We start from the raw sequence: 12,236 nt of genomic DNA, 5'->3' as shown, positions 1-12,236 counted from the left end.
CCTAGTGATAGCAACTTAGGCTTTGACCACACACATGGATACCCAGTCAACAATTGGACAGAGACAGTGATAACCCCTTGGAACAAATGGGCAGATATATTGAAGTCAAACATGAAGTGGCTGGTGCCTTGAGCAAAGGGGAGTGCAACAAACTGCCTTCGACTGCTTGACACACCCAGTCTCTAGATTTCCAGGTGGCTATACAAACCCATGGGATCGGGGGGGGGGAGAAGGTAAACACAGGAAATGAGACACTAATTGCATTTATTTGTTACAGGACCACAGACCTATCCAGAGAACAGTATGCTGGGACTCCCTTACAAACCAATACCCCACTTCTGCTATCAGACTGCACCCTTCTGGTTCAACGACAATGGCCTAGCAACCCCCCGGTCCCAAGAAGTTGACAATGCCCCCCACCCAGTGCTCCCTGCCCCACTGCCCACAACTCCTAACCTAATACATGACTTCACTATAATCATATGCTATGACTGCCACCAGACCAGACATGCCCCACACTCTAAGAACAGGAAATGTCTGTCTGCACATATCGACCTGAAACTAGCGCTCAACAGCACCCATAACTGAGCTTATTCATTTATCTTCCCACAAGTTAGCACAGTGCCATCATTCCAGGAGATGCCAACCACTGTCATACAGGCCCACAACTCGTAACCTAAGACATGGCTTCACTATAATCATATGCTATGACCAGGCAAGCTCACTGCCACTAGAGCAGACATGCCCCACACTCTAAGACCAGGAACTGTCTGTCTGTACATATCAACCTGAAATTAGCGCTCAACAGCACCCATAACTGAGCTTATTCATTTATCTTCCCATAGGGAAGCACAGTGCCATCACTCCAGGAGATGCCAACCACTGTCATACAGGCCCATCCGCAGACTCCACAGAGTGGAGCGTATTTAGCCCCTTAGACCGCTAAATATGATTGGGCCCGCTCCTGCTAAATGTTACCCTTCTGGGAAATAGCACACAGAGCCATTGTCACAGACCCCTGTCAGCCTACAATGTCTGACCCTTTCCCGGTTAACCCCTTGCCAAGCTCTGCCTATCTGGGAATCGTCATGCAGAGCCACTGCTGCAGAGCCACTGCTGCAGAGCCTCATAGCACTTGTGTTCCGGGTCATATCTTGTCGCCTATCAGGTAAACAGGGTGGTATATACCCAGGTCAGGCCACCCTGCCCTACTAAGAGTGAAACATGGAACCCCCACACCCGAGGCGAAATATCAACTAAACCTGGTTGGACTCTCCGGAGAATTACTCAATAACCCCAGACGTGTCTGGCATTACCAAGCCAACCGCCATGGACTATGTCCGAGGACCGGGCAAAGGTGCCCTCTGACACCTACAACAGAGCCTCTGGAATAGGGACTGTCTAACCTGACAAACACAACATACTCCACACCAGCCAGAGAATCTCTCTTGGAGAACCACTAGCTCATCGGTTTCTGGAAAGCAGACAGGAACAAGGGCTTCTTACCATTAAGCAAAGACACTCACTCATACCAATATGCTCATTCTCCACTTGAGTTTGCCAGGGCCCTTCTCCCCCCAGCGCTCCCAATCCCGCTGTCCACGACTCCAAACCTGAGTATTATACAGAAACCACAGATGTGTCAAAATTATCCAGCAACCCGCCTTAGACTATGCACAAGGATCTGGAAAATGGGCTCTCCAACACCTACAACAGAACCTCTGAAAGAGGGACCGTCTAACTGGGAAACACAACATACTCTGCACCAGCCCGAGATCCACTATTGCGAACCACCAGGACAGACACTGCCAGCTCATCAGGTTCCAGAAAGCTAGCCAGTAACAGGGGCCTCCTACCTGTAAGCAAAGACACTCAATCCTACCAATATGCTCACTCTCCACTTTAGACCGACAAGCAATAGAACACTGCTATACCCCTCGATCAATTTCGACCTAGCTGCGCAAATACCTAAAATACTCCTTGAACACCTCAACAGTCTGTTAGAACACAGTTATACCCACAAAATAAATTGGCCTAGCTGCACACATAATCTCTTATACAGGCCCCACAGCAGCCAGAATGCAGACTTGGTGGCCAACTACCTTTCTGCACACATTCCACCGATCTCTCACAGCCACTGCATCGCACCTAGCATTAGACTGCAGCCACCTCTGCGCAGACCACACTGGCTGCACACATACCAAGTGCACCCTAGCACTATAAGCTGCTGTACTCTCTCCACTGACCTGGACTACAGTCCCTCAGGGCGTTCAACCCACAGCACTTTGGGATCATACCAATGATATATAAGGCACTATACCAATACACAATAACATAACATAGGAGGCGTGTAGTTTGGTGGAAGTGGTGAGGGATCCACAACGCTCCTGCCAAGAATTTCAAGAAAGGCATTACATTTATCAACTGGCCCTTGGGCCCCTGTGGCCCCAAAGCCTGTGTAGTCTGAATCAGTGTATTAACAGCTGATGATAGGGCAGCACTATTTCCTCATCCTGCTTATATTTTACCAATTGAGGATACAGTAGGGCAGGTACCAGTCTTGTTTTTTCCCCAGATTGCCCCTTTTCTTACACATTTTCTATCTCGTTTTTAAAAATGTTTGTTCAAACCTTTTACCTTCTCATTTTAGGGGCATTGTTTCATCTGGGATGCCTCTCCGTACCAATCAATATGCGCCCCATTGTTTTGGACAGATTTCTCCCCTTTTAGATTCTAATGTGTGCTTCAAATTAGCCAGGTGGTCTACAAGAAAGGTACCTTGAAGCAGGAAGTGGTTTTGGCAACTGTGCCCTGTTAAGATCTGCTATTCGTCTTAATATTTGCATGTTCGACTGGCATATTACGTATATAAACAATGTGCCAGTGTGCTCTTATGTGGCCTGGGCACCAATTTACACCATTCTGGACGCATGGCTTGCTATGTTCTCTTGCTATTTTTATTCGATTTTACTTACCTGACCATTTACTATTCTAAACTCGTGTTCATTCCTTATATACACAAGGAGAACTCCGGTTCAGAAGACTCTGCTAAGAGGTCCTGAAAAGTAAAAAATCACACTGCTGACATCAGCAGACATAAATAATACTATCCTGATGTTCGTTGACTGGCTGTTAAATCAGAGGATGCGCTTTCTTTATAATAGCAGACTACAGAAAAAGCTGCTGCAGTTTTATGGCGTCGGTAACCAGATACAGCTCTTAACTGATTATATGTGTTTTTGTCTTTTTAATATTCTTGACCTGATGTCGTCTTTTAGGCCGGACCAGACCCCATGAGTCTGGTACCACCATATTGTCAAAATGTGTTCCCTGGTCAGCTTCAAAGGAAGCATTTATGGTCAGGCTGTTCCCGACAACCCAGGAGTGTATATAGGAATTACCACTCAGTTCCGATGTGGGGTTCGGAGGAAGGCTGTTCGCAAACTGGCAGTGTTCCTTCAGAGCACAACAAATTCGAACCTCAAAGTGACCGAGAGACAGAGCTCACATAATCATTCACAGGTAGTGATAAAGACAGACAGTGACAGCGTTATTGTCTTGTAAGACAATCTACTACAGCACTCCATGTATACCCTATTAGAACAATCCGTCAACAACCTGACCCAAGCAGGACACCTCGTACCTGTTATGGCACTGTGATTGAAAGTGAAACAAAAAAAAAAACTTCAAAAACAAACATTTATTGTCCAGTCTTTCAGTGGAGGCTTCCCTCCCCTGTTTAGATCTTTCTGGAAACATTGATGACAGTCTTTCATTGATACAGGTGTCCCCACCACGCCGATGAGTGACGCAAATCCGTTCGAAAGTTCCCACCCGAATGAGATGAGGATCGCCATTTTCCTCCTTGCACGGGGCTGTAACTTTCCACCGTTACACACTGAAAGCCCTCGCACCCAATTATCTGTGCTACATGACACACCTCAGGTGCCTTGCACAGAATCACTGCCTCTGCAGCTCTTATTGCTGAACTCACATAACACACTAATAATAAAGCAATCATTATATTAAGAGTCCACTGTTATTAGTTAGAACAAAACAAAACGTTAGAGAGTCAATTCTAAGCATTAATGTCAGAGACAAAAGCAGAAATAAAACAATGAGATCATGGCGCAGATAAACGTAAGAAACAATAACTCTGCGCTGCACCCACATTACAAATAGGCAGTAGGCAATGCAGAGGACATTTATTCTGACCAGCTAGGCTTGGCTAACATTCTGTATGCAGGAGAAAAACATACGAAAGGTATAGCAGCGGCATCCATGCCTGATCACGTGGACCGGTATACTAAGTAGATGAGCCAACATGGTCGAGACATAGTGACGAGAAATAACGGTTGCACGGGCCCATCTGCTTCGAGAGATGAGGCTGGTGGTGGCACTGCAGCAGAGCAAGCACCCAAGCTATCAGCCATGAATGTGCCAGCGCTGGAGGGTACTTGCACATCACCTCCAGCAACCGGGGCTTCCAGTCAGGGGCATTAATACACTATGAAGCAGGGGCACTTGCTCTTCCTCCAAAACACAGCAACTGCAGCTCCCCACCCCACCCGTCCTTGAGCTGTAGAGCAAAGCAGAGAGAGAAATATGCCAGCGCTGGATGGTGCTTGCACATCACCTCCAGCAACCGGGGCTTCCAGCCAGGGGCATTAATACACTATGAAGCAGAGGCACTTGCTCTTTCTCCAAAACACAGCAACTGCAGCTCCCCATCCCACCTGTCCTTGAGCTGTAGAGCAAAGCAGAGAGAGAAATATGCCAGCGCTGGATGGTGCTTGCACATCACCTCCAGCAACCGGGGCTTCCAGCCAGGGGCATTAATACACTATGAAGCAGAGGCACTTGCTCTTCCTCCAAAACACAGCAACTGCAGCTCCCCATCCCACCTGTCCTTGAGCTGTAGAGCAAAGCAGAGAGAGAAATATGCCAGCGCTGGATGGTGCTTGCACATCACCTCCAGCAACCGGGGCTTCCAGCCAGGGGCATTAATACACTATGAAGCAGAGGCACTTGCTCTTCCTCCAAAACACAGCAACTGCAGCTCCCCATCCCACCTGTCCTTGAGCTGTAGAGCAAAGCAGAGAGAGAAATATGCCAGCGCTGGATGGTGCTTGCACATCACCTCCAGCAACCGGGGCTTCCAGCCAGGGGCATTAATACACTATGAAGCAGGGGCACTTGCTCTTTCTCCAAAACACAGCAACTGCAGCTCCCCATCCCACCTGTCCTTGAGCTGTAGAGCAAAGCAGAGAGAGAAATATGCTAGCGCTGGATGGTGCTTGCACATCACCTCCAGCAACCGGGGCTTCCAGCCAGGGGCATTAATACACTATGAAGCAGAGGCACTTGCTCTTCCTCCAAAACACAGCAACTGCAGCTCCCCATCCCACCTGTCCTTGAGCTGTAGAGCAAAGCAGAGAGAGAGAGAAAGGAGAAATGACTCACTCGCCAGATTGGAAGCATTGGTGTATTTGTGGCCAATGCAGGCCAGTAAGCAGGAAGTGATGAAGAAAGAGGCCGTATGATCAGGCCTGAGAATCAAAAACGGGTTAGGACTGGCAAAATGTTTTATTTTTCTTATAAAAAGACTGTACACTTCAATGTCAATGGCCAATATGCCCAATCAATGATACTGAAAAGAAAAGAGTTTCACAGATTCTAACTCTGCAGAGGTTTCAGGCACTCCCTGGGGGTCACGGGAGCTGTAGTCTAAAACATCTGGGGAGCCAAAGGTTATAGACCCCTGCATTAACACATGTCTTTACGCCTTTTTTTCCCGATGCAGGAGATTTTCTTTTTCGTTTTGAAGCAAAATGGGGGCACAGAACGGATTAGCTGTGTTCCATCCTGCTTCCCTGCTCTGCTTCAAAACACAACATAGTTTAACGGCAGCATATATTTTCATGAAATACATTGTAAAAGCCTCTTGCAATCGTTATTTGCAGGAGACATTTACACTTTTTCAGATACGACAAGGGAGACATTTACCCTTTTTCAGATCTGACCGGGTTTACCACATTTATTTTCCGATCCATTTCAGAAATGACAACAATTGCAGAGAAGGGACCTTTTTTCATATAAGTGCAAACAGAGCCAGTCCCCTCAGTGCAATATTCACTTTGGGGAAACTGGCCCATCCTTGAATTCTTATAGATTGCTCTGAGCAGTTGCATGAATTTTGGAAGTTAGGCAGCACAGCACAGAAACAAGTCCTCAGCCTGGTTTGTATTGCTGTAGGGTTAGCCCTAGGATTTGTAATTATCTGAGGCTCTGTGCGAACAGGCCCCCCTAATTTGTATATGCATTAACATCACTGGAAGTGACATTTCAAAAAGTTATATCGTATGCAAATATGTCACTGAAATGGGCTAAAATTCATAACGATATAAAAGTGCATTTCAAATAAATTATCGTAACTTCATTGCTAGAAAGAGAGGACAGAATACTGAAGGCTCTAGGGAGATATATAACACTGGAATTGTCTCATGTTTCCTTCATGGATTGGAATTTTTACCCTCAAATTCGGTTTCTTGGCTGGACCGTTTGGAGTGAAAGCTGCTACGTTCGATTCTGGCTGTCCCCCAAGTGGTGCCAGTCAAAGTCTAAAGGTGCGAATTAGGATTCTTGTTGGCTGGTACGTAGAGTAGAATTCTTTGTGACTCTGCAGGGCTGAAAGTAACCTCAGTACCCTCCTCCATATTTTTTCAAAAAAAGTCATTGGTGAAATACAGAATACCTTATATATCGATCTAAGGAACTCAGTGACGATATTCTTGGATTGAATTGGTCTTACTCTTCCTAACGAAAACATTTATCCTATATTCTGCAATGAATTAAAGAAGAAAACTCTCATTTGGGGTCGTGCACAGAATTTGAGCAAATTGGCCCTAAAGAATATACTCATCAGGGATTTAGGCCGGGCATAACTTGCTCCTATCTAACGAAGAATTGTACGAATGAAGAGAGACGGTCCATTAGCTATCGACATTTTAATATTCTCTGAACTTTGGACTTCACTGGCGCCTAGAAGGGTAAAGGCAGTAACAAAAGATTCTGCTAGCTCTCAGGTCTTTGATTCAGATCAATTTTGGAGCACAATCCTAGGTGGAGAATCGTTAGTCATCGCAATAGCATCTTTTCATATTTGGAAATAGATAACTAAAACTTGTGGAGACCAATTGTGATAGATTGTTGATATTAAGGGTGCGACATATTTGCTATTGGTGCACCACGTTTAGTTTCACCGGATAGCAAACAGAGGCTTTCACGGAAAGCCCAAGCTATGACTTCCGCGAGCCAACAATTTGCTCCATTTAACCATAGTAACTGCACTGAAAGCTAAGAACATGTAAATGCTGTTTCTCTCCATTTCCAGTAATTATACCCTTGCCACTCTGCCCAACAAATCTTCACTCCTCATCCTTTTGCACCACAAGTACTGCTCCTAGATTCAAGAAACCCTCTCCAGTAGTTTTTCAGTCAGAGAGGCAAAATATCAATTTTACCAGCAGCGGACATTCACCAGGAATCAGATCCAGTGAATTTGCTGGTGTCACAGATAGCCTCAAGCACACACCAACTCTTGAAGACGGTTCAAGAATTTTGGTTAGATGTTGGAGTAAGGTCTCGCCAAGCAATGCCCCGCCCTCCTCTCTCTCTCTCTCTCTCTCTCTCTCTATCTCTCGCTCTCGCTCTTTCTCATCTTGTCACGAGAGGCTGGTAAACCCTACTATTTAAAATCTGGCTGGCTAATGATGAGAGCCTAAATACGATCCCTCTTGTGCCGCCCAGGATCTTATAGGTGGATCATAGCCTGGGATCCCACAAGAAAAATGATCTTAAGTGTTGGTGCCTTCCAATCACCAGGTCTTACTTGGCCTTTACTTCTCAAGCTCTTGTACTCCTCACCCTGATGTTCTTTCCTTTAAGCATTATCCTTTGAAGGTATACAAAGAATGAGTAGGGTCCTCCTCCATGTTCAGCGACTCTCGGTGAAGTTTCCGAACGCAGCCGGATGCACCACACAGGGCACCCTGATCTTTCAATTAAGAGATAATAAAAACTTGCTACAATCATTGGAAAATTAATACATCCTGAATACTACTTTACATTTTATTCTGCAAAAACACTTACTTAGCACTAAACAAAATGTGCCACCAATTAACATCTAAAACAGAGCTAATTTAGGACAGCTCAAACTTACCTGACACTATAACAAGATACCAATTAGCCTTGAAAAAGACCTTATGGTCGAAAACATGTGTTGGCTTAGTCATGATACTTCAAGATTTTGGTAGCACTGGAAAACTGTAATGACACTTGAATATTAAATTCTAAAAAAGAACATTGGGCTCAACGCAGTATGATTGGTGTTCACACTGACCTTACACTACACAATAAAGATTCCTAACTTTTCGATTGCGGTCTGACCTCTCTATTCCCACACAAGGTCAGCAGGGGCTAGGGAGAACCACTTCAATCAGCCACATACAATGGGAGTCTCACACACTTGTCCCTCGAGATCTCATTGAGGGCTGTTCACCTCATCCCGGGTGGCAGGCCGTAGCCAGGACTAAGAATTGCGGGTGGGGGTACTTGGCCCCACTAATTACCATTCTTATGGTTGATCTGTGATGGGAATTGAGGGTTCAATCTTCCCAGAGAAATACTTGCGAAAAGAAAATCGTACAGTATAATGAGATGTTGAGGCTTATATGTATTTTGCATGTTTTTGTGATGTGTTACTAACTCTTTCACATGGTATCAATCTGTATATTTTATTCCCATTGTTAATGCTTACTTTTCAGTTTTCCTTACTAATATATTTCCTTGATCCACACTGGAACAAGTCATTGCATCCCTCATTTGCCAAACAGCTAGATAGTATGTCGTTGGTCCCAGATCTCAGGATCTTACAAATGTCCATGTTAGAGGAAGAACAGTTAATCAAAGTTACATAATTAGCGCAGTCAATCTAACGTCCAATCAAGTGTGGGCCATAACCACTACCGTTCTAGAGGTAACTCGCATGTCCCAGATGCTGATCTTGCATGACCCAATTGATGAAGTATGGCACAAGTTTCAAAGCTCCACCTGAGTTCAGAATGGTCTGATAACTACTGTTCCAAAGACACAGTAAAGTTCAGAAAACACAACAGTACAGTGTGGGCCTGCTTTATATCATGCCTGTATTGCATTTGATTGTGGGGAAAGGCCACATTCAAATTGGTCTGATTGTTATCCCAAAAGAAGCAAGCCAGTCCAAACTGCTGGGTCACATTTTGTCTGCACAAGATCACAAGTAACCACAGACATGTTTCATGCTCACTGGTCACCACTAAGGTGCAGCTATACACTCAAGGAACAGCAATCTCTGGACCTCCATCTGGGCATAGCTATGCTGCCTAGGGAGACTTTGCGCTGCTTACGATCTTGTGCAGAGGGGACTTTACCTGTAGGGCATGCTGGATTGCCCCTTATCAGGAAGGTCAAGGACTGATTTGCATGTAGTTCCCCCCACTGCTGTGCTGGTGCAGTAGAATGAAAACATGATTGAATAGAATCTTCCCAGAGCAATTACTAACAGTTATGAATGTGAGCATGAAACAAAAGCCTGAGTTTTTTCAAGAGGGGACAGAATCGCTACATTACTTTGTATCTGAGCTTTTAAGGAACTGGGTGAATGCAGCCATACAGCCATCAGCATATATGGCAATTCAGTTGTAAAGTTTACACTTACGAAATGCAACATAACCTGATATCATGCTGCCTCTGTGCTTTAGAAAGAACTGAGAACATGTTAGTATTATACAGGGTATGTGCTGTTTTAAAAACTGTTCAAACATAAGCCTCGCACTCAGACGAGGTTTAATAGTTGAAACTTGATCCATACAGTCATTATTAATAAGCCTTTGGGGGTAGGTGGTATGCAGGGTAGTGGGTTTATTAACACCAGTGTTAATTGTCCACTTTAACGAGTCTAGACCACAGTAAGTCAATGCATCATGTGGAGTCTGGGCTATATTAGAAACTGGGCGATTGTTATACCGTACCGAGTCTGGACAGAGCTGGCTGAATGTAGGCATTATCAAGTGTCTGTTCGTTGGCAGGTGCTAAATCTTTGTGTGTATTGCAGTAAGCCTGTGCTTTATTAGGAGCAGGGTGAAGGAGGCCCTTAAGATGTGAGAGTCTGGAACGAAGTCTGCTGAGATGCAGACATGACAAAACCTATAATAACAAAAAATGGCCAGGCAACTGTATTTTCCTTGATGTCACTAGGTCAGAAATCAGACGTACCAGAATGTGATGTAAAACTATGCTACAAAGACGCATTTATAAGGTAATACATTCTAACTCTCTTTTTAATCACACAATATTATCAAATATTGGAGATTGAAGCTGATCTACTTCATATCAGTGGCTTTAGACATGAAATCCAGCAGGTAACCTTTAGCAATTAAACATCCTACCTTGAACTGCCAGCACTTGTAAAAGGGTGACCGCTATCTTAGGGAAAGCACTACAGCAATGCTACGCATTTAGTGTTGCTGATTATGGTTAATAAAAGCACCTCTGCAAACAGAGCAGCTCCTAATCACTTTAATCAAAGTACAGTATGTTACAGGAAATTAAAAATGACAGAATGCAAGCAATTCAACTTACTAGGACATGAGCCCCAGTAGTTCTACTAATGATTGGCGTTCATATGGCAATCACTCCGCGTTGCAGGACGTGCATGGCTGGTAAATGCCCACCAGCCCGAGCCTGGGCAGGCCCGAGCGAACCGAAGGCCTCAGTGAGAACTGTGGGCCATTACCAGCCATATGCGCCCCCGGCAAGGGAGTGATAGCTAGTCACACCCCAGGGTTTGCCTGGGATGCAAATAGTTCACTTTGCTTTTTTACGGGTGATGGTGCCGTGCGAATTGCATGAGCCCAATCTCCCATAAAAAAATGCAAAACATGGCCGCCACCATAGAACAAGGAACATAGGCCATTTTCATGTTGGCCAGCCACGGGCGGGAGGAGCGCTGGGACCGGAGAACAAAGCTCTGGTCCAGCAGATAAGTGGGGCAGGAGAAAGGGAGTGTTGAAAGGGAGCGTGATGTCTTTAGGGGTGGAGATGTGGGGAGGCAACAGAGAGTGGCTCCCTGTTGCCTCCCCACAATCAAGATGGTGCCACCTGGGGAAGGGCCTAGGGTGGCTGGAAAATGCAGGTGGTACACAATGTGTTGTCTCCCACATTTCCAGCCACCTGATTTGCTGAGCGTCTTTCCCCGGGTGCATAGATATAGTGTTTCATGCCAGAATTCTCCTCCTGTTAACTATTACCACATTATTTTAATGCCACTCGAATTACTGACCTCGGAAGGATGAAAGGCTAAAATGGCCTGATCTCAGAGTCTAGCACTTTACTCATTGAGTTATTTTTGTCCACATTATAGTAAATCTGGTATATATTATACAACAACAGGCACCATTATGGTTTTGCTGGTAATCTGGCAGTTAATACACTGAATTACCTTCAAAATCGATTTCCATTACTGCAGGGGCGGACTGGCCTATCAGCCGTTCAGCCCATGGCCGAATGAGATTGGACTTGGGAATGGCCTTGGGCTAATTTTGTAAACCACCCTAGGGCCGGTTTTACAAGTGCTTTTATTAGTGCTGTGCCACAACATCCATTCATATTTTTTGTTTTTACGAGTAACGTAATGTTGCCTGCCACTGTGCCGGATGGATGCATTCATGTGCACGGGCACATTCATCAAAGAAAGTAACAGTTAATAGGTGCGTGCCCCAGCCATCTGCTGGCATGGTGCCACCATCCAGAACTCAACAGTGGCTGCCTGCAGGCACAGGAGGCAACCCCACCCTGCTCGTGCCGCGTACTTTCATTAAGAACAAAAAATGGTGGGGGGTGGGTGGGTCGTGTCAGTTGCCTGAGCTGAGTGAGCTTGTGCACAAGTTTGCTTTTGCACTTGCAGTGCTGCCTGGAGTGGGGAGCGGGGCTGGCCCAGGATGGACATCTGCCTGACTCCTGAGCCACGAGACAGGGCCAGCCAGCCAGCCAGCCAGCCAGCCAGTTGGGCCTGTGTGGCTGATGCTGTTTCGCAAGGCAGCCAATCATGCACCCAGCCCGTGACACACGTCCCGTCCTGCACATTGGTGTGCTGGGTGCGGCCAGTCCACCACACCCCAGCACATTCTGAGAGCAGA

At 45.7% G+C, this 12,236-nt stretch overlaps 1 protein-coding gene across 2 annotated transcripts in view; it reads left to right on the top strand.

The window, feature by feature from the left end:
• The window catches only part of LOC138492234 (uncharacterized), a 765,255-nt gene that overhangs the window by 227,629 nt on the left and 525,390 nt on the right, over positions 1-12,236 (top strand). The gene's annotated exons all lie outside the window — the stretch shown is intronic.

The sequence above is a fragment of the Ambystoma mexicanum genome, chromosome 10 (genome assembly GCF_040938575.1).
Source record: "Ambystoma mexicanum isolate Mex_15411 chromosome 10, UKY_AmexF1_1, whole genome shotgun sequence".
Classification (NCBI taxonomy): Eukaryota; Metazoa; Chordata; class Amphibia; order Caudata; family Ambystomatidae; genus Ambystoma; species Ambystoma mexicanum.
This window is presented reverse-complemented; position numbering and strand designations above follow the sequence as displayed.